The 20,759-nt window shown below is 46.0% G+C and overlaps 1 pseudogene; it reads right to left on the bottom strand.

Moving 5' to 3' along the window:
* Nucleotides 1-18,039: 18,039 nt before the first annotated feature.
* On the bottom strand, nucleotides 18,040-19,477 carry LOC108542558 (high mobility group protein B3 pseudogene; annotated as a pseudogene).
* Between the last annotated feature and the right edge of the window lie 1,282 nt (nucleotides 19,478-20,759).

Below are 20,759 nucleotides of genomic sequence, written 5' to 3'. Positions count from 1 at the left end.
TTTTTTTTTTTTTTTTTTTTTTTTTTTGACATGGAGTCTCGCTCTGTTGCCCAGGCTGGAGTGCAGTAACGTGGTCTCGGCTCACTGTGAGCTCCACCTCCCAGGTTCACACCATTCTCCTGCCTCAGCCTCCCAAGTAGCTGGGACCACAGGCGCCTGCCACCACACCTGGCTAATTTTTTGCATTTGTAGTAGAGACGGGGTTTCACCATGTTAGCCAGGATGGTCTCGATCTCCTGACCTCGTGATCTTCCCACCTTGGCCTCCCAAAGTGCTGGTATTACAGGCGCAAGCCACCGTGCCCGGCGCCAGCCTGTTCTTTAAAGCTTTGAAGCCAGGCATTGACTTCTCCTCTCTAGCTATGAGGGTCCTACATGGCTTCTTCATCCAAGAGAAAGCTGTTTATCTACATTGAAAATCTGTTGTTTAGCACAGCCGCCTTCATCAGTGATCTTAGCCAGATTTTCTGGATAACTTGCTGCAGCTTCTACATCAGCACTTGCTGCTTCACCGTGCACTTTTATGTTATAGAGCTGGCTTCCTTCCTTCAATCTGATGAACCAGCGTCTGTTAGCTTCCAAGTTTTCTTCCTCAGATAACCTCACCTCTCTCAGCCTCCACATAATTGAAGAGTTATGGCCTTGGTCTGGATTACGCTTTGGCTAAAGGGAATGTTGTGGCTGGTTTGATCTTCTATCCAGACTACTCAAAATTTCCCCATATCAGCAATAAGGAAGTTTTGCTTTCTTATCATTCATATGTTCACTGGAGTGACACTTTTAACTTCCTTCAACAACTTTTCCCTTACATTTACAACTTGACTAACCGGCACAAGAGGAGTACCTTTTGGCTGATCTCAGCCTTCGACATGCCTTCCTCACTAAGCTTAATCATTTGTAGCTTTTGATTTAAAGTGAGAGACGTGCGACTCTTCCTTTCACTTGAACACTTAGAGGCTATTGTAGCATTCTTAATTGGCTTAACTTCAATGTTATTGTGTCTCAGGGAATGGGGAAACCGAAGGAAGTGGGGAGAGAGATGGGGGAATAGCCGGTTGGTCAGTCAAGCAATCAGAACACACATATTTATTAAGTTTGCTGTCTTATATGGGTGCAATTTGTGGCACCTCAAAACAATTAGAATAGTAACATCAAAGGTCACTGATCACCCTAACAGATACAATAATTAAAATGTTTGGGCTAGGCACAATGGCTCATGCTTGTAATCCCAGCACTTCGGGAGGCTGAGGCTGGAGGATCACTTGAGTCCAGGAGCTCAAGACCAGCCTGGACAACATAAGGAGACCCTGCCTCTACAAAAAATAAAAAAATTGGTGGCATGTGTCTGTAGTCCCAGCCTCTCAAGGGGCTGAGGTGGGAGGATTGTTTGAGCCCAGGAGATTGAGGCTACAGTGATCACACCACTGCACTCCAGCCTGGGCAACAGAGCGAGACCCTGTCTTGAAATAATAATCACAGTCATAGTTATAATAATGAAAAAGTTTGAAATGCTGTGAGAATGATCAAAATGTGACACAGAGACGTGAAGTGAGCACATGCTGTTGGAAAAATGGCACCAATAGCCTTGCTCCAGGCAGGATTGCCACAAACCTTCCATTTGTAAAACGTGCAGCATCTGCAAGGTGCGATAAAGCAAAGCACAATAAAATGAGTTATGCGTGGACTCGCAGAGCATAACACGGGGATAAATAAGCACAAATCTATACTGATTAAACATCTTGATTATTGAAGTGGATTTTATGGTATAATTTTTTTTAAGACACAGGATATGGAATCAGACCTATCCTCACATTTTCTAGTACTGAGTTAACATGTAAACTTTTAGCTACTCTAGATTGGAAAATGTAACATAATTGTTCGTTATCTTTTCTTATACAAACAAACAAGACTAGGCCTTAGGTCTGTGGCTTTAATGAAATAGTAATTTGTCATTCTTTATGTCAAATTTAGCCCCTGCTTTACTTTCTTTGCTTTCTGTTTTTGTTTTGTTTTGTTTTGTTTTGTTTTGTTTTGTTTTTTTGAGACAGTCTCACTCTGTTGACCAGGCTGGAGTGCAGTGACGCAATCTCAGCTCACTGCAACCTTCGCCTCCTGGGTTCAAGCAATTCTCCTGCCTCAGCCTCCTGAGCAGCTGGGACTACAGGGGCGCACCACCACGCCTGGCTAATTTTTGTATTTTTAGTAGAGATGGGATTTCACCATGTTGGCCAGGCTGGTCTCAAACTCCTGACCTCAAGTGATCGACCCTCCTCGGCCCCCCAAAGTGCTGGGATTACAGGCATGAGCCACCACACCCAGCCCCTTGCTTTACTTTCATTTGGCGTATGGTTTTTTCCACAGTGACAACCAACAAATGAAACTGTGCACCTTTGAAAGAGACTCTGCAGTTAGATTTCAGCTCTAATATCCCACACACCTGTATCCTTGCATCATGTGAGGGGGAGCAGGTGCAGGCACTGAGCAGATTCCTAGAAATCAGTGACCACAGGCCATGTTTTCAGAGAGGTGAGATGATGGGAAATTATTGAGCAGACAGTGAACTTCTGGAGGGCAGGAACTTCTAGGAGCCCCCAGCACTTCAAGTGCCCAACTCCTAGTAGATGCACAATAAATGCTTGTGACTTGAGAGACAGTGGCAGCAGGTGGGCCCAGGGCTGAGGCGAGGGATGAAGGCCTTCTAGACCTGAGAGAGAGAATAAAGATGACATATTTGGAGCCTGGGGTCTGCAGAGTGAAGCACAAAGGACTGGGGTGCAGAGCAGGGAGGAGATGCCGGCTAGTGGTGGGGACACAGAGCTGAGCTACTGTGGCAGAGCAGAACCCAGGCAGGAGGTGGGAGCAGACCAACAGGAAGGGGTCCCTGAGGAAGTGAGGACTGCCTCTGGCCTCCCTCCTAGTGTGTGTGCAAGTGCATGGTGTGGACCCACCGCCCTGCAGAGAAGTCAGATAGACAAGCTTCTTGCCATTTCCCAGTTGTATTAGCTTCCTGTGGCTCCCATAGCCAATTGCCATGAACTGGTGTCTTAAAACAGTAGACATTCATTCTCTCACAGTTCTGGAGGCCAGAAGTCCAAAATCAAGGTGTTGGCAGGCCACGCTGCCTCTGGAGGCTCTTGGGGAGGATCCTTCTTTGCCTCTTCCAGTTTCTCGTGGCTGGAGGCATTCCTTGGCTTCCTTGGTTTGTGGCCACATTACCCCAATCTCTTCATCTTCACATAGCCTTCATCTCTTTGATCTGTCTCTCCTTTCTCTCTCTCTTTCTCTCTCTTTTTGTAAAATAGAGATGGGGGTCTTGCTATGTTGCCCAGGCTGACCTTGAACTCCCGGCCTCCAGCGATCCAGTGTGAGCCACCATGGCAGCCTGTGTGTCTTTTTTTTTTTTTGAGATGGAATTTCACTCTTGTCAACCAAGCTGGTATGCAGAGGCCCAATCTCGGCTCACTGCAACCTCTGCTTCCCAGTCTTAAGCGATTCTCCTGCCTCAGCCTCCTGAGTAGCTGGGATTACAGGCTCCCATCACCACGCCCAGCTAATTTTTGTATTTTTTTTTTAGTAGAGACGGGGTTTCACCACGTTGGCCAGGCTGGTCTCAAACTCCTGACCTCAGGTGATCCACCTGCCTCGGCCTCCCAAAGTGCTGCGATTGCAGACGTGAGCCACCAAAGCCGGCCTCGTGTGTCTTTTATAAGGACACTTATTATTAACTTGAGGGCTTTCCTGGAGAATCCAGAATAATCTCCTCATTTCAAGATCCTTTCTAACATCTTCAAAGACTACACAGGTTCCAGGGATTGCTGTGATGGTTAATTTTTTATGTCAAATTAACTGGGCCATGGTACCCAGATATTTGGTCAAACATTGTTCGGATGTTTCTGTGAGAGTGTTTTGGGTGAGATTTGCCTTTAGACTGATGGACTTTGAGTAAAGTGAATTGCCCTCCATAATGTGATTGGGCTTTAATCAGTTGAAGGCCTGAATCAAACAAAAGGCTGACCTTCCCAAGCAAAAGGGAATTCTGCCAGCAGATGGCCTTTGGACCTCATCTGCAATATTGGCTTTTCCCGGGTGTCCAGCCTAACTGCCTTTGGACTTGAACCGCAGCTCCTTCCTGGGTCTCCCCCGTCAGATTTTGAATTCATCGAGCTCCCACAATTGTGTGACCCAATTCCTTAAACTAAGTTTATAGATTCTGTTTCTATAGAAAACGCTGGCTAATATAGGGGGTTGTTCCATTGAGGTCTTCAACTGATTAGGTAAAGCCCACCCACCATTCAACTCACTCTGCCAATATTTAACCTACAGAAATGCTTTTCAAACCTGAATGTGTATATGGTCTTGCTCAAGTGCAGATTCTGATCCAGTAAGCCCGGAATTCTCCATTTCTAACAAGCTCCCAAGGGATGCTGGTGCTGCTGGTTAGAGTGACCAACTCATCCCGGGACTAACCCAGTTTTAGCACTGAAAGTCCCTTGTCCCAGAAAATCTCTGAGCTCCAGGCAAATTGGGATGGTTGGTCATCCTACTGCTGGTCCACGAACCATACTTTGAGTAACAAGGAGTTAGAGATCTCTGTAGTAAGGGAAAATCATAAAAATTCAGCCCTTCCTCAAACATGGGGATGAGTGTAAAAGTGTATACCCCGGTGGATAAATCCATTGGTCCCAACATAAAGTGTCATGGATAGTGGTACATTTACTCCCCAAAGGTCTCCCCTTTCCAGTGCTTTTATTTCTTTGAATTTTCTATCAGAACAGGATGAAAGCTTCAATCCGGGTGATTTCTTATCAAATTCCCCCACAGTAGCTCAGCAGAAGGTCTTGCCACTGACTTCATGAAGACAGGGAAACTCCTAGGCAAACTCCCTTGTCCTTCCTCTCCCAAGCTGAACATTGCTGTATACACTGACCGCTCTCTTCTACTCAGCTGGCAGAGTAGAAAGGAGCAAGCTCTAAAGTCAGCAGAGCTTAGTTTGAATTCTGCCTCTGCCATTTACAGTTGATTGATCTTGGACAAGTTAACTTCTCTAAGGTTGATAATACTTTTGGAGGAATAAATTTCAGAGGGCTGGGAGCAGGTGAAGGAGACACCTAGGCAAAGTGCACATTGACCACCTGACATTTAATGAGTTTCCTTCCTCTCTGCCACCCAGACAGAAGGTGATGTAGGCCCTTGTGGGTGACGCAGGCAGTGGGGAAGACAGTGCACCTCGGGCTCAATGCTGTACCAAGCACTGCTTGTAATATTATTTTACCTATTTCTTCCTTCCTTCTTTCTTTCTCTTTTTTCTTTCTCCCTCTTTCTCTTTCTTTCTTATCCTTCTTTTTCTCTCTCTCTCCCTCTTTCTTTTTTCTTTCTTCTTTTTTCTTCTTTCTCTCTCTCTCTTCTTTTTCTCCCCCCTTTCTTCACTCCATCTCTCTCTTTCTTTTTTCTCTTTATTTCTGCCCCATTTCTTTATCTCCTTCTCTTTCTTTCTCTTCCTTTCTTTCTCTTTTTTCTCTCTCTTTCTCTCTCCCTCTTTCTTTCTCCTTTCTTTTTCCTTTCGAGACAGGGTCTTACTCTATCACCAAGGTTGGAGTGCCACGGTGTGAGTCTGGCTCACTGCAGCCTTAACCTCCAAGTTCTATTTATATCTTTCTTGAAATCAACTTTAAGTCAATTCATTTTTTTAAACTTAGCCTTTTCTAACCAATATTATTTGTGAAACCATGGGTTTAACATGCCAATCATATATTTTGTTCCAATGCACAGTAAATACATTTAGTCATTCATTCAAGAGATATTTAGGGCTGGGTGTAGTGGCTCACACCTGTAATCCCAGTACTTTGGGAGGCTGAGGTAGGCGGATCACCTGAGGTCAGGAGTTCAAGGCCAGCCTGGCCAACATGGAAACCCTGTCTCTACTAAAAATACAAAAATTAGCTGGGCATGGTGGCAGGTGCCTGTAATCCCAGCTACTCAGGAGGCTGAGGCAGGAGAGTCGTTTGAACCCAGGAGTGGGAGGTTGGAGTGAGCCAAGATCACATCACTGCACTCTAGCCTAGGTGACAGAGAAACATTCCATCTCGAAAAAGAAAAGAGAGAGAGATTTAGAGTGTCTTTTATGCTCTCAAAGGGATAAACATGCTAGTTATATAAAATATATAACTCATATACATTATAATGAATACATTCAAGTAGTCATGCATTCAGCAGCTGTGGAGGGTGCCTTTTTATGTTAGGACAGCCTGGCACACTTCTAAGCTCTTGAGCACTTGTGCTGATCCCAGACCCCAGTCTGAGAAGAGCGATGACTTAGGAAGTTCCGTGATATATTTACCGAGGACCCAAGTCAGGGTGCACCCAGTCCCAGGCCTGGTGCTGGAAGCTTTCTTCTACTCTTCATCTGCCTCCATGCAGTGGGCAGGAGGGAAGTCAGAAGGCATGGAGGGATCTATTTTAGGGCCTGGATTCTTGTGTTCACTTCTCATCTCATTCTCCCTTATAGGTAACTGCAGGAAAAAATGGACTAAAGCCTGCCCTGTGGGTTTGGCTAGCGTGTGTGTGTGTGTGTGTGTGTGTGTGTGTGTGTGTGTGTGTGTATTCTCTTTCTTTCTCTTCCTTCATGTCCTCTTTCCAGGCACCCCCATGAGTCAATTGGCTCAGGACAAGCCAGCCACACTCACACTTTTTATTTTCCCTACAGGCCTTCATCCTTCTCCCAACATTGCTTTGGTCTCCAGGCCCATGCACTGCTAAGATCCCAAGATTCAGACTGGGGGATAGGAGTTGAGGAGATGCCACCTTTAGGCTGAGCTGGGAGCTTCTGTCCACCTTTATCAGACTTCATCAGACTTTGCACCCTGGGGTATCACCCTCTGCTTCAATTAACACAGCAGCTTCCCACCTTCGCATGCTTTTCCAAGGCTCCTCCTTCAAGGGGGACTTGGCTCAGTCAATTATTTCCTTCGCCTTTTGCATGTTCAATGTCTTCCTTTCTTCTCGAGGCTTCCCCTCTGTGGACCAACATGTTCCTCCATGGCAAAAACAAAAACAACCAGCCTAAGCCAGTTCTCTCTGCCCTCCTGCCCTGTGCACGTCAGTGCTGCCTCCTCCCTCCCTTTCATGGCGCTGATATGGTGAGAGTGCAATACCCTCAGCAGCGCCTAACAGTCAGCAGTGAGTGCTCAGAACCCTTACCACCTCTGCGGCCGATGACCCTCTCTTTGGCTCTGGCCCCAGCTGGCCTTGTGCTGTTCCATTTCAAGGTTTTTCCTGGCTCATCTTCGTGCCCCTTCCCCTGAGGGTCCGGGAGGTCTGTATCCTCTGGCCGCCTCTCCTCTCTCCTTGCACTCCTCCTCTCTTGGAGCAATGCCGTTTGTGCCACCTTCTCACCTTCCACACCACACACCTTCAGCCTTCACTGAGAAGAGAGCAGGGCTGCAGCATCTTGTTTCATTCTTATCCCTCATGGAGCCAAGAACTAAAAATGGAAACGGAGAAAGCCTCCTGACAAGGCCACTGGCAAGTTCAGTGGGAACAACTCAGGTTTTCAGAAGGAAGTGTGATCTCTGGAGCCAGCGGGTTCAGAAGAACAAAGAGATTTATCAAGAATGAGACATACCAGACCAGTTGTGTTGCTTTCCATTGACAGGAAGCAAATCAGCTGCTCAGGGAAAGGTCAAACGTGGCACCTGGTCTCAGAGAGGTGTCCATCAAAGGCTGTCATACAGCCCTATGGACAAGAAGGAGACCTGGGCCAGGTGAGACTGATGCAAAACCATTTGTCCCAAGGAGTTGTAGATGGGACTTAGGGAAAGGAGGGGCTCCAGAGGCACCGTGACAGTGTCAGAGTGACTGCAGGCTCCTCAGGAGATGTTGAGGGAAAAGAAAGGGCTGGGACATGCCCTAAGACTTCTGTGCACAGGCACTGGTCCCCTCTGCTGATTCAGGGCTCCCCTAACACAGCCACGCTCATCACAAGTATGGTACCAGGCAGTGGCAAAACCTGTTACAACATCAGCAGGGCGGGGCGTGGAGGATCATGCCTGTAATCCCAGCACTTTGGGAGGCCAACACAGGAGGATCACTTGAGGCCAGGAGTTCAAAACCCCTTTTCTACAAAAAATACAAAAATCAGCCAGGCTTGGTGGTGCACGCCTGTAGTCCCAGCTACTTAGGAGGCTGAGGTGGGAGGATTGTTTGAGCCTGGGAGGTCGAGGCTGCAGTGAGCTATGATTGCACCACTGCACCAAAGGAAGACCCTGTCTCAAAAAGCAACAGACAAAAAACACATGAGCAGGTTCGGCCGGCAGAGACTCCCTGCTTTCCCATCAGCAGAGCAGGGCGCCCTGGCAGAGGCGCCTCTGCTTTCCCAGAGCCACCCCCAAGTGCTGCTGGAGGCCCAGATTCCTTCAAATGACCTGGGCAGCCCCGCTGGAATGCAGTGTGACAACAGAAACAGGTAGGCTGCCTGGGGAAAACCATGCAGGCGTCCCCAGGCTCTGATTTGGTAACTGCAGATATTCTTTGATAAATTGTGGAACCATTAGGCACAGGCATTAGGTCTGGGCAGTGTGTGTGTGCGCATGGGGAATCTGTTTATGAGAATATAAAATAAAACGTGCAAACACAGGAGAAGTAGAAGATACAGGTGGCAGGGTAGAGTGAGAACTGAAGTCAGGACTAGGGAGATGGAGAGGGAAATGAAGCCTGAAACAACTTTTGTGGCCAAAGCCAGCAAATCTTGTATGTGTAGGATCTCCATGAACTGTCCTGAAATTTCCAAGAGAAGGAGACATCTATCAAGTAGAAGACAAAAAGGGATGCTGACCGGGGAGGCCAGACACTGGTTGGTAGAGCCCATGACTGGAGAAGCAAGAGCAGCACAAGGTCCCTGAGGGGTGGTTAAGAGCAGCTGGTGGCCCGGCATGGTGGCTTATGCCTGTAATCCCAGCACTTTGGGAGGCCGAGACAGATGGATCACTTGAGGTCAGGAGTTCGAGACCAGTCTGGCCAACATGGCGAAAACCCATCTCTACTAAAAATACAAAAATTATCCAGGCATGGTGGCGGGTACCTGTAATCCCAACTACTTGGGAGGCTGAGGCGGGAGAATTGCTTGAACCTGGGAGGCAGAGGTTGCAGTGAGCCGAGATTGTGCCATTGCACTCCAGCCTGGGTGACAACAGTGAGACTCTGTCTCAAACAAACAAACAAAGAGCAGCTGGAGGCTGGGCATGGTGGCTCATTCCTGTAATCCCAGCACTTTGGGAGGGCAAGGAGGGCGGGTCACTTGAGGTGAGGAGTTCGAGACCAGCCTGGCCAACATGGTGAAACCACATCTCTACTAAAAATACAAAACAATTAACCTGGCATGGTGGCGCACACCTGTAATCCCAGCTAAACTCAGGAGGCCAAGGCAGGAGAACCACTTGAATCCAGGAGGCGGAGGTCGCAGTGAGCCGAGATTGTACCACTGCACTCCAGTCTGAGGCAACAGAGCAAGACTCCATCTCAAAAAAAAAAGAAAGAAAGAAAAGAAAAGCAGCTGGAGGCTAGGTGTGGTGGTTCACACCCGTAATCCCAGCACTTTGGGAGGCCAGGACAGGAGAATTGCTTGAGCCCAGGAGTTTGAGACCAACTTGGGTGAAATCCCTTCTCTATAAAAACAAACAAAAATTAGCTGGGTGTGTGGCTGGGCGCAGTGTCTCACGCCTGTAATCCCAGCACTTCGGAGGCCGAGGTGGGCGGATCATGAGGTCAGGAGATTGAGACCATCCTGGCTAACACAGTCAAACCCCCCTTGTTACCTTCCCATCTCTTTTCTGTTTTGGGGTGGGGGTTTAAAATCAAGACAAATAATTTAAATAGTTTTTTCCTCCAGATTTTCTTTCTTTTCTTGACAATAAACTTATTTTCATAAAATATATCAAGTATAGAGGCAAAAATAGAGAAAAATATAGTGACCAAGCTTTTAAATATTAGCATTCACAGCTTTAATCTCAGCACTTTAGGAGGCCAAGGCAGGAGGATCACTTGAGGCCAGGAGTTCAAGACCAGCCTGTGCAACATAGTGAGACCCCCATCTCTACAAAAAATAAAAAATTAGGTGTGGTGGCACATACATGTGGTCTCAGCTAATCAGGAGGCTGAGGTGGGAGAATTGCTTTAGTCCAGGAGGTTGAGGCTTCAGCGAGCTGTAATCACACTACCACACTCCAGCCTGAACAACAGAGCCAGATCCGTCTCAAAAAATAAAAAAGTTAGCAGTATTCCATTTTGCATCAGATATTATTTATTTTTTATTATTTTTTAAGACGGAGCCTCACTCTCTTGCCCAGGGTGGAGTACAGTGGCACAATCTCAGCTCACTGCAACCTCTACCTCCCAGGTTCAAGTGATGCTCTTGTCTCAGCCTCCCGAGTAGCTAGGATTACAGGTGCATGTCACCATGCCTGGCTAATTTGTATATTTTTAATAGACACAGGGCTTCACCATGTTGGCCAGGGTGGTCTTGAACTCCTGACCTCAAGTAATCTGCCTACCTTGGCCTCCCAAATGCTGGGATTACAGGTGTGAGCCACCAGGCCCAGCCAAATCTTGTTTTAGATAGTCAATATCACAGATACAGTGGAGGGACCTACTCTCTGTTTCTTTTTTTTTTTTTTTTTTTTTTTTTTTTTTGAGACAGAGTCTCACTCTGTCGCCCAGGCTGGAGTGCAGTGGCACGATCTCAGCTCACTGGAAGCTCCGCCTCCTGGGTTTACGCCATTCTCCTGCCTCAGCCTCCCAAGTAGCTGGGACTACAGGCACCCGCGACCTCGCCCAGCTAGTTTTTTGTATTTTTTAGTAGAGACGGGGTTTCATCGTGTTAGCCAGGATGGTCTCGATCTCCTGACCTCGTGATCTGCCCGTCTCGGCCTCCCAAAGTGCTGGGATTCCAGGCTTGAGCCACCGCGCCCGGCCTACTCTCTGTTTCTAAGAGGCTACCTCAGTTCTGTCAGCTTCTGGTCATTCTTGCGCCTTCTGGCCATGGAGTACAAATCCTTTTGAGAATCACAGTACATAGGTCTTTTTTCTTCTATACTTAAAGAGTTCATTTTGCCTGGTATGTACATAGGTCTTGATGTAGGAAGGCAGGTACTGAAGGGAACGCTCTTGCTCAAGAAGGGAGGCAGAGGGCGGAAGGTGAGTGTCTGAGGGAAGATCTGTTGCTAACTGAGGTCTAAAGAAACAAAGACGCCTTCAAGCTGTTCCTATGTAATTAAGAGCACCCGCCCAAGCACTGGCCCAGTTTTTCTTGTTTATGACTTTAATCTTGCTGGTTGTCCTTTCATTCACATGATTACTGAATTGTCCACCCTTTTTATGGTATGCCCTTTTAACCACCAGGGTTCATGAACCATTATTGTAATTTTCCACTTATGTGACTTGATCTGCAGATGGGTGTTACCATACTTACTCAAATATTTCCTGCTTATTCCTACAAAATTAGGACAAAGATCTCAAAGATTTTCTGAGGAATAAGTGAGATAATGTCTGTGTATTTAGCACAGAAATTGGCAATATACAGAGCCTAGTAAATGCTTTTCCCCCTCTTTTTAATTTCTCATAAAACGTCTGTTTAAAACTCCATTAGAATTATCAGAGTTGCCAACAAGTACTGCAGATAGAGTTTCTGGAAACTACTTTTGGTCCATTTGTGAAAACTGTGGCATTTACTTTCTTCTGATTAGCCTAGCAATTGGAAAACCTGGAGGAATTAACAGTGTTAAAGTGTAATATTTTAAGATGTAAAAACAAGGGCCAGTCGCAGTGGCTCACACCTTTAATCCCACCACTTTGGGAGGCTGAGTTGGGCTGATCTCTTAAGACCAGGAGTTTGAGACCAGCCTGGGCAACATAGTGAAATCTCATCTCTACAAAAACATACAAAAAAATTAGCCAGGTGTGGTGGCATGAGCCTATGGTCCCAGCTACCAGGGAGGCTGAGGTAGGAGGATTGCTTAAGCCTGGGAATTGCTTGAGGCTGCAGTGAGCCAAGATCATGCCACTGCATTCCAGCCTGGGTGACAGAGTGAGACCCTGTCTCAAAAAAAAAAAAAAAAAGATTCAAAAACATGGTTTTGTGCAAATATAGAATGAACACAGGTCAAAGATTTTATTCAATTCAATTAATGAGGGCACTGGTAAGATGTTAAGATTATTTCAAAGGGAATTTGAGGAACAGAGAGGCAAAGAGAAAAGACAAAACGGTTTTGCAAATAGATGCAAAACTGATTAATATCCTACAGTGCAATAAAATGTAATGTTTGGTGTTCTCTCTTCTGCAGAGGAGAAATCAATTGTATCTTTATCAGGCAAAATTTATTTGCATTGCTATGGATAAGAATTTGCCTTACCATCAGATTTTTTTTACAATTTTACTTCAATTCCTACGAAATTATAAAATAACCTAGTCAATAAGAAATCAGTTAAATTGTACAACCCTATAAAATCCAAAAATTCCAGAAATTCCAATAGGTAGTAATAACAATTCCATTGAAAGGAAACCTAGTAATCTCCTTTGCCCATTTCCATATCTTGGATAATTTTCTCTGGCAATTCTTATGCATTAAGGATGTGGTCTAGGAGGAAGCCTTGGAATTTTCTCACTCTGGATTGTGGAACCACAAAGTCAGCCTGGAGCTGCCTATATCTGGACACCTAAGCTCCTGTCAGAGCCAGTTTATTATTTCCAGTCACTCATTACTGGGATTCTCCTCTCCCTGGGGCGTTATGAAGGTAAAGAGAGGGTTCTTGGGCAGTCACTTTCAGCATTAACCGTTTTATTCCCACATTTGGCAATAGGGCTTGCCGTCCATTATTTATGGCCTCTGTCTTAGTCTGTTTTGTGTTGCTATAACATGATACCTCAGACTGGGAAATTTATGAAGAAAATCAGTTTATTTCTCACAGTTCTGGAGTCTGAGAAGTTCAATATCAAAGTGTCAGCATCTGACAAGGGCCTACTTGCTGAGTCATCCCATGGCAGAAGCCAAAAGAGCAAGAGAGAGAGAGACAAGTGAGCAAAAGGAAGGCAAACTCACTTTTAAAACAGCCCACTCTCGGCCGGGCGCGGTGGCTCAAGCCTGTAATCCCAGCACTTTGGGAGGCCGAGACAGGCGGATCACGAGGTCAGGAGATCGAGACCATCCTGGCTAACACGGTGAAACCCTGTCTCTACTAAAACACAAAAAAACTAGCCGGGCGAGGTGGCGGCGCCTGTAGTCCTAGCTACTCGGGAGGCTGAGGCAGGAGAATGGTGTGAACCCGGGAGGCGGAGCTTGCAGTGAGCTGAGATCTGGCCACTGCACTCCAGCCTGGGTGACAGAGCGAGACTCCGTCTCAAAAAAAAAAAAAAAAAAAAAAAAAAAACAGCCCACTCTCGAGATAACTAACCCACTCCCTCAAAAATGACATTAATCCTCTCAAGAGAGCAGAGCACTTATGACCTAATCACCTTATTCGGCCCCACCTCCTAACACTGTTGCATTGGGGATTAAGTTTCCAACACACGAGTTTTGGGGGACATATTCAAACCATAGCAGCTTCCTTCCAAAACCTGTCTCAACTGCCCAAAGCCTTTTCCAGACTCTTCTTCTACTTGCAAACTTTCCATTCAAACCAAAGAAACAGTTAATATAATCTTAAATTTGCAAAAACCATGTGGTTTGTTAAACAATTAATCATTCACAATGTTGAAGCATCTCTTGTATCACATTTTTAAACTTGTCTATCATTTTTTTGAGTGTTCTTATGTCTTGTGTTTTCAATGAAGTTGCACTTCTAGAATAGATACCAGAAATTTTTCTCCTCTACCACCACCCCATATTAGGTATTAGTTTTTTGGGTTTTTTTTTTTTTTTCTTTTTTTTTTCTTAGACGGATTCTCACTCTGTCACCAGGCTGGAGTGCAGTGGCGCGATCTTGGCTCACTGCAACCTCTGCCTCCCAGGTTCAAGTGATTCTCCTGCCTTGGCCTCCTGAGTAGCTGGGACTACAGGTGCCCACCACTATGCCCGGCTAATTTTTGTATTTTTAGTAGAGACAGGGTATCACCATAGTGGGCAGGCTGGTCTCGAACTTCTGACCTTGTGATTCGCCCACCTCGGCCTCCCAAAGTGCTGGGATTACAGGCGTGAGCACCATGCCCGGCCCTGATTTTTTTGTTTTTTTAAATATACAGATGGGGTCTCATTATTTTGGCAAGAGTGGTCTTGAACTCCTGGCTTCAAGCAATGCTCCTGCCTTGGCCTCTCAAAGTGCTGAGATTACAGGCTTAAGCGACCATGCCTGGCATAGGTGTTAGCTATTTTGTATTAAAGGGCTAGAAAAAAGGGCTCAGAAAAAAATCTTTGACTTCTCAATACCTTCACAATAGTGTGCCAACTCTTACCAGAGAGTCCAAGATCCCCCTCAATATTTTCCACCTTCTTGTGCCAGGCCAAATGCTTACCCCACATATTTCTTTTGCATCTCTGTATCTACGCTCCCAACTTGGAATGCTCTTTTGCTTTACTTTCAGGGCTTAATTCAAACGCTGCCTCTTCCATGAAGTCTTCCTTGATCCCTCTAATTAGAAGTTACCACGTGACTTTCCTTGTCCTGTAAAGATCTCCGGTGAGAAGACACAGGACACAGGCGTGGAGCCAGACTGCCTGAATTCACTTATTAGTTTTGTGATCTTTGGCGAGTTATTGTAGGAGACCAGCATATGCCAGCACGAAATATGCCTCCTTAGCATAAGGATTATTTTGAGCTGATGATTTTGAGAAGTTACAGATACAGGAGAAGCTCTGAAAACAATAGAAATTACCCTTTTGTAAGGGAAATTTAATCTATAAAGGAAGTCTTCATTTGTTTTGTTTTGTTTTTTTTTTTTTTGAGACAGAGTCTTGCTCTGTCGCCAGGCTGGAGTGCAGTGGCATGATCTCAGCTCACTGCAATCTCCGCCTCCCAGGTTCAAGCAATTCTGCTGCCTCAGCCTCCTGAGTAGCTGGGACTATAGGTGCATGACACCATACCCAGCTAATTTTTGTGTTTTTTGCAGAAACGGAATTTCACCATGTTGACCAGGCTGGTCTCAAACTAGTGACCTCAGGTGATCCATCCGCCTCGGCCTCCCAAATTGCTGGGATTACAGACATGAACCACCATGCCTGGCCGGAAGTCTCCATTTGTAAGAGTGTCTTCCTTTCTGTACCAGGAAAAGCAGGATGATTCTAAATCATTAGGAACTCATCAGTATAGATGGCTCTGGCTTAAATCTGTGCAGCAAACCTCACTCTTGTTTACTCTGCTTTTCCTGGCAGCTCCCTCATTATCAGCCTTCCCCACACCTTTCTCTGTCCGGCAAATGATGGTATTGAAACCTGAATTCAAAGCCACCTCTTTGAGGTTTACTCCTCTCTCTGTTTATCTCCTATGGATACATAAGAGGTATACATGTTGTTAAAATTCTGGAGTTTTGTTTTGTTTCGATACAGGATCTTGCTCTGTTGCCCAGGCTGGAGTGTGGTGACATAATCTCAGCTCACTGCAGCCTCAACCTCCTGGGCTCAGGTGATCTTATTACCTCAGCCTCCCAAATAGCTAAGACTACAGGCACCTGCCACTGCCCAGTTAATTTTATTTTGTATTCTTCATAGAGACAGTGTCTCAGCCATGTTGCCAACACTGGTCTCAAACTTCTGAGCTCAAGCAATCCTCCTGCCTAGGACTCCCAAAGTACTGGGATTACAAGCATGAGCCACTATGCCCGGCTTGTTTTTCTCTTGTTATCTGTCCTGTGTTACAGAGGTTCATACTGTCTAAGAACTATGAAGGGCAGAAGAAAAAGTTATTTTCCTCCCCTTCAATATTAAACCACTCTGTGCCTGAGTTTTCTAAAAAGAGTGCTACCCACTCACATAATAGGATTTTTGTGAAGATTAAATAAATTGATACATGTAAAGCATTTAGAAGATGCCTAGGCCGGGCACGGTGGCTCAAGCCTGTAATCCCAGCACTTTGGGAGGCCGAGACGGGCGGATCACGAGGTCAGGAGATCGAGACCATCCTGGCTAACATGGTGAAACCCCGTCTCTACTAAAAAATACAAAAAACTAGCCGGGCGAGGTGGCGGGCGCCTGTAGTCCCAGCTACTCGGAGGCTGAGGCAGGAGAATGGCGTAAATCCGGGAGGCAGAGCTTGCAGTGAGCTGAGATCCGGCCACTGCACTCCAGCCTGGGCGACAGAGTGAGACTCCGTCTCAAAAAAAAAAAAAAAAAAGAAGAAGAAGAAGATGCCTAGAACATAGTGAGTGCCCAACAAGAGTTAGTTATTATTGTGGCCGGGCGCGGTGGCTCACGTCTGTAATCTCAGCACTTTGGGAGTCCAAGTCAGTTGGATTACCTAAGGTCGGGAGTTCAAGACCAGCCTGACCAACATGGAGAAACCCCGTCTCTACTAAAAATACAAAAGATTAGCCAGGAGTGGTGGCACATGCCTGTAATCCCAGCTACTCGGGAAGCTGAGGCAGGAGAATCGCTTGAACCCTGGAGGCAGAGGTTGCGGTGAGCTGAGATCGCGCCATTGCAACTCCAGCCTGGGCAACAAGAGCAAAACTCTGTCTCAAAAAAAAAAAGAGTTATTATTATTCCTTTTGCATGCTCTCATAATTCTTTGCTAGTGCTTCTTTCAGAGTTTTTTGTTTGTTTGCTTGCTTGTTTTTGAGACAGTGTCTCATTCTATCAACTAGCCTGGAGTACAGTTGGCATGATCTTGGCTCACTACAGCCTCGATTTCCTGGGCTCAAGCAATCCTCCCACCTCAGCCTCCTGAGTAGCTGGGATTACAGGCACCCGCCACCATGCCTGGCTAATTTTTTTAAAATGTAATACTGTTCATTTAACTTCAAAAGCATTTCAGTGTTCTAAACATACAAAAAAAACCCAGAACGTTGCAAATCATGTTTAAGTACAGGAGGTTCTTGAACTTTCACTGATGCAGTGGCTCTTCACTTTGCTGACAATGAAGAGTTCTACAGTTTGTTTAAAAACTACCGCACTTTTTTTTTTTTTTTTTTGAGACGGAGTCTCGCCTCTGCTCGCCAGGGGCTGGAGTTGCAGTGGCCGGATTCTCAGGCTCACGCAAGCTGCTGCTCTCCCGTTATTGCAGGTTTATGCCATTCTCCTGCCTCAGCCTCCGAGTAGCTGGGACTACAGGCGCCCGCCACCTCGCCCGGCTAGTTTTTTGTATTTTTTAGTAGAGACGGGGTTTCACCATGTTAGCCAGGATGGTCTCGATCTCCTGACCTCGTGATCCGCCCGTCTCGGCCTCCCAAAGTGCTGGGATTACAGGCTTGAGCCACCGCGCCCGGCCTAAAACTACCGCACTTAACTAAAAAAAAAAAAAAATTATCATGCCAGCTGACCCTGCTTTGTCCACAGCTAAGATGGCAGCAGAATGCTATGTCACAGAAACAAGACAAGCTAAATGGATGCCCACTGCATAGTCAACAGGTCCAGCCTCACAGTGCACACAGCCTGAGCTACAGCCGCTCCAAAAGGCATCTTCCCCACAGCCTCAACGCCAAGCGAGGAGCATCCAGACTTTATCTCAGTCGTTTTGTTCTTTTTACAAACTATAGAGATATACAGTTGATAACTCAGGATTTCTAGCCAATAACCATATAGTTAACACCACCTTACAAATAAAAAGAAAATGCCAGAAACATCTTTAGATGCCTTGTCACACCCACAGCAAAGTGCACAGAGTGGGGAGAACACAAGAGTGCCTTTTCATTTTAAAAATGTTTGGAAATATGTACACCTTTGATGCAGTTTCAGGGTGCTCCAGACACCCATGGCCACTTCATGTAAACCACTGACAATTTCTAAAGCACTTTGAGAAACTACAATACGATCGTGATCAAATTTTATAATTAAACCTAATGAGGGCAACAGACACTTCTCAAATAAGAGATGTGTCGAGTACGGCGCTCCCCTGCTCTAAGTATTCACAAGGAGACAGATAAACAGTTTCTTTGTTCATCCTCATCCTCCTCCTTCTCTTCTTCCTCCTCGTCTTCTTCATCTTCCTCTTCCACCTTTTTCCGGGCAACTTTAGCAGAACCCTTTGTGCCATCAAACTTTCCTTTCAACTTACAGTCAGCAACATCCTTCTCATACTTCTCCTTCAGCTTTGCCGCCTTAGTGATGCAAGGCTGCTTTTCACTGTCATTTAAGTTCTTCCACATCTCACCCAGCTTTTTTGCCACGTCTCCAATAGAGATGCCAGGGTTTGTGGATTTGATCCTGGGGTGGAATTCTGAACAGAACAGGAAGAATCCAGACGGTGGCCTTTTGGGGGCATTAGAGTCCTTCTTCCTCTTGCCTCCCTTAGCTGGTCCATGATCCTTCATTTCCCAATCATAGAGCACTTTATCCGCCTTGGCCATTTCATCAAATTTAAATTTCTCTTTCCTGGACATTGTCTTCCACCTCCCAGAGTACTTCTTGGAAAATTCTGCAAAATTGACAGGGACCTCTGGGTTTTTCTTCTTATGTTCTTCTTTGCATTGGAACAGGAATTAAAATAAATTAAAGAGGCCAGGTGTGGTGGCTCATGCCTGTAATCCCAGCACTTTGGGAGGCCGAGGTGGGCGGATGACCTGAGATCCGGGGTTCGAGACCAGCCTGAACAACATGGAGAAACCCTGTCTCTACTAAAAATACAAAAAATTAGCTGGGCATGGTGGCATGTGCCTGTAATCCCAACTGCTCCAGAGGCTGAGGCAAGAGAATGGCTTGAACCTGGGAGGCGGAGGTTGCTGTGAGCTGAGATCATGCCATTGCACTCCAGCCTGGGGAACAAGAGGGAAACTCTGTCTCAAAAAAAAGGAAAGAAATTCAAGAAGATGTAAGCAAAAACTCAGTTGTATGTAAGAAAACCCAATTCTCCCTGAGAAAGAAAAAAAGCTGAAGTCCTCTAAAATTAACTGCCTGTTTTTCTGTGGCTAGTAAGCCTTATCTCTCCCTTTTCTAGGAATTGTGAAGACTCTGTTTCTCTAGCTGTGCAGGTGCAAGGTCACTAGGCAGATAATCGCAAGTCATAAAACATGTTGTTCCTTGAAAAGTAAGAAATGACGTAATGCATGTCTTAATTAAATAACTGTCTTTATTTCTTGCTTCTGTAATATGCTTCCCCCTGCACAGATCTCCTCCCACCCCACAAAATGCTTAAAAAGTAGCTTGACTCTTTGTTCGGGCTTAGTCCTGTGGATGTTAATCCGACTGGGCTAGTGCACCTAAATAATAAATAATTCCTCCTCCACCCCTCGGTCTCTCTGATTCCTTCATTATCCCGCTGCAGCATGTCTGCACAGAGAAAGCATAAGCAGACATCTTGCCCTTTGGTTTCTTGGGGTCACCTTTAGCCATCCTGACTGTATTGTTCACTAGTCTGGGTAGCGCAGGGCATAAGGCGCGGCTCAGCGCTCCCTAGCCTCACACTAGCTGCCTCCACGAGAGCCGCCTCCATGCCTGGCTAATTTTTTTTTTTTTTTTTGAGACGGAGTCTCACTGTGTCACCCAGGCTGGAATGCAGTTACATGATCTCGGCTCACTGCAACCTCTGCCTCCCAGGTTCAAGCGATTCTCCTCCTCAGCCTGCTGAGTAGCTAGGATTACAGGTGCCTGCCACCATGCCCGGCTAATTTTTGTATTTTTAGTAGAGATGGGGTTTCACCATGTTGATCAGGTTGGTCTTGAACTCCTGACCTCGTGATCCACCTGCCTCAGCCTCCCAAAGTGCTGGGATTACAGGCGTGAGCCACTGTGCCTGGTCTGGCTAATTTTTATATTTTCAGTAGAGACGAGGTTTCACCATGTTGGCCAGGCTGATCTCAAACTCCTGACCTCAAATGATCTGCCCACCTCGGCCTCCCAAAGAGCTGGGATTATAGGCATAAGTCACTGTACCTCATCACGTTTTACTTTTTCTTTTGTTGTAGAGACAAGGTTTCATTAGGTTTTCCAGGCTGGTCTTGAACCCCTGAACTTAAGTGATCCTACTGCCTCAGCCTCCCAAAGTGCTGGGTGCTGGGATTACAGACAGGAGCTACTGTGCCCAGCCCTGTTATATTTATAATTAGTTAATCAGTTTACATATATTTATACTCTTATACTAAGTTTATCAGTCTCATATATATTTTATTAACTTTTTTTTTTTTGAGACGGAGTTTTGCTTTTTTTGCCCAGGCTGGAGTGCAATGGCACGTTCTTGGCTCACGACAACCTCCGCCTCCCAGGTTCAAGCAATTCTCCTGCCTCAGCCTCCTGAGTAGCTGGGATTACAGGCATGCGCCACCACACCCAGCTAATTTTGTATTTTTAGTAGAGATGCAGTTTTTCCATGTTGTTCAGGCTGGTCTCGAACTCCTGACCTCAGGTAATCCACCTGCCTTAGCCTCCCAAAGTGTTGGGATTACAGGCGTGAGCCACTATGCCCGGCCTTATTTTATTCACTTTTTACATTTCTGTCTCCTTCACTGAAGTAAGCCCTTTAAGGGATGTTTGGGGAACATTTGCTGAATGAATGAACAAATTTAAGAATGAGTGAATGGGTAATCGGAGCCCTGGTTCTCAGTAAACAAATCTTAATAAAAAATCAGACTAGCCGGATGTGGTGGCTCATGCCTGTAATCCCAGCACTTTGGGAGGCTGAGGCGGGCAGATC

Source organism: Rhinopithecus bieti, unplaced genomic scaffold (genome assembly GCF_001698545.2).
Source record: "Rhinopithecus bieti isolate Rb0 unplaced genomic scaffold, ASM169854v2 scaffold_22453, whole genome shotgun sequence".
NCBI classification, from domain to species: Eukaryota; Metazoa; Chordata; class Mammalia; order Primates; family Cercopithecidae; genus Rhinopithecus; species Rhinopithecus bieti.
This window is presented reverse-complemented; position numbering and strand designations above follow the sequence as displayed.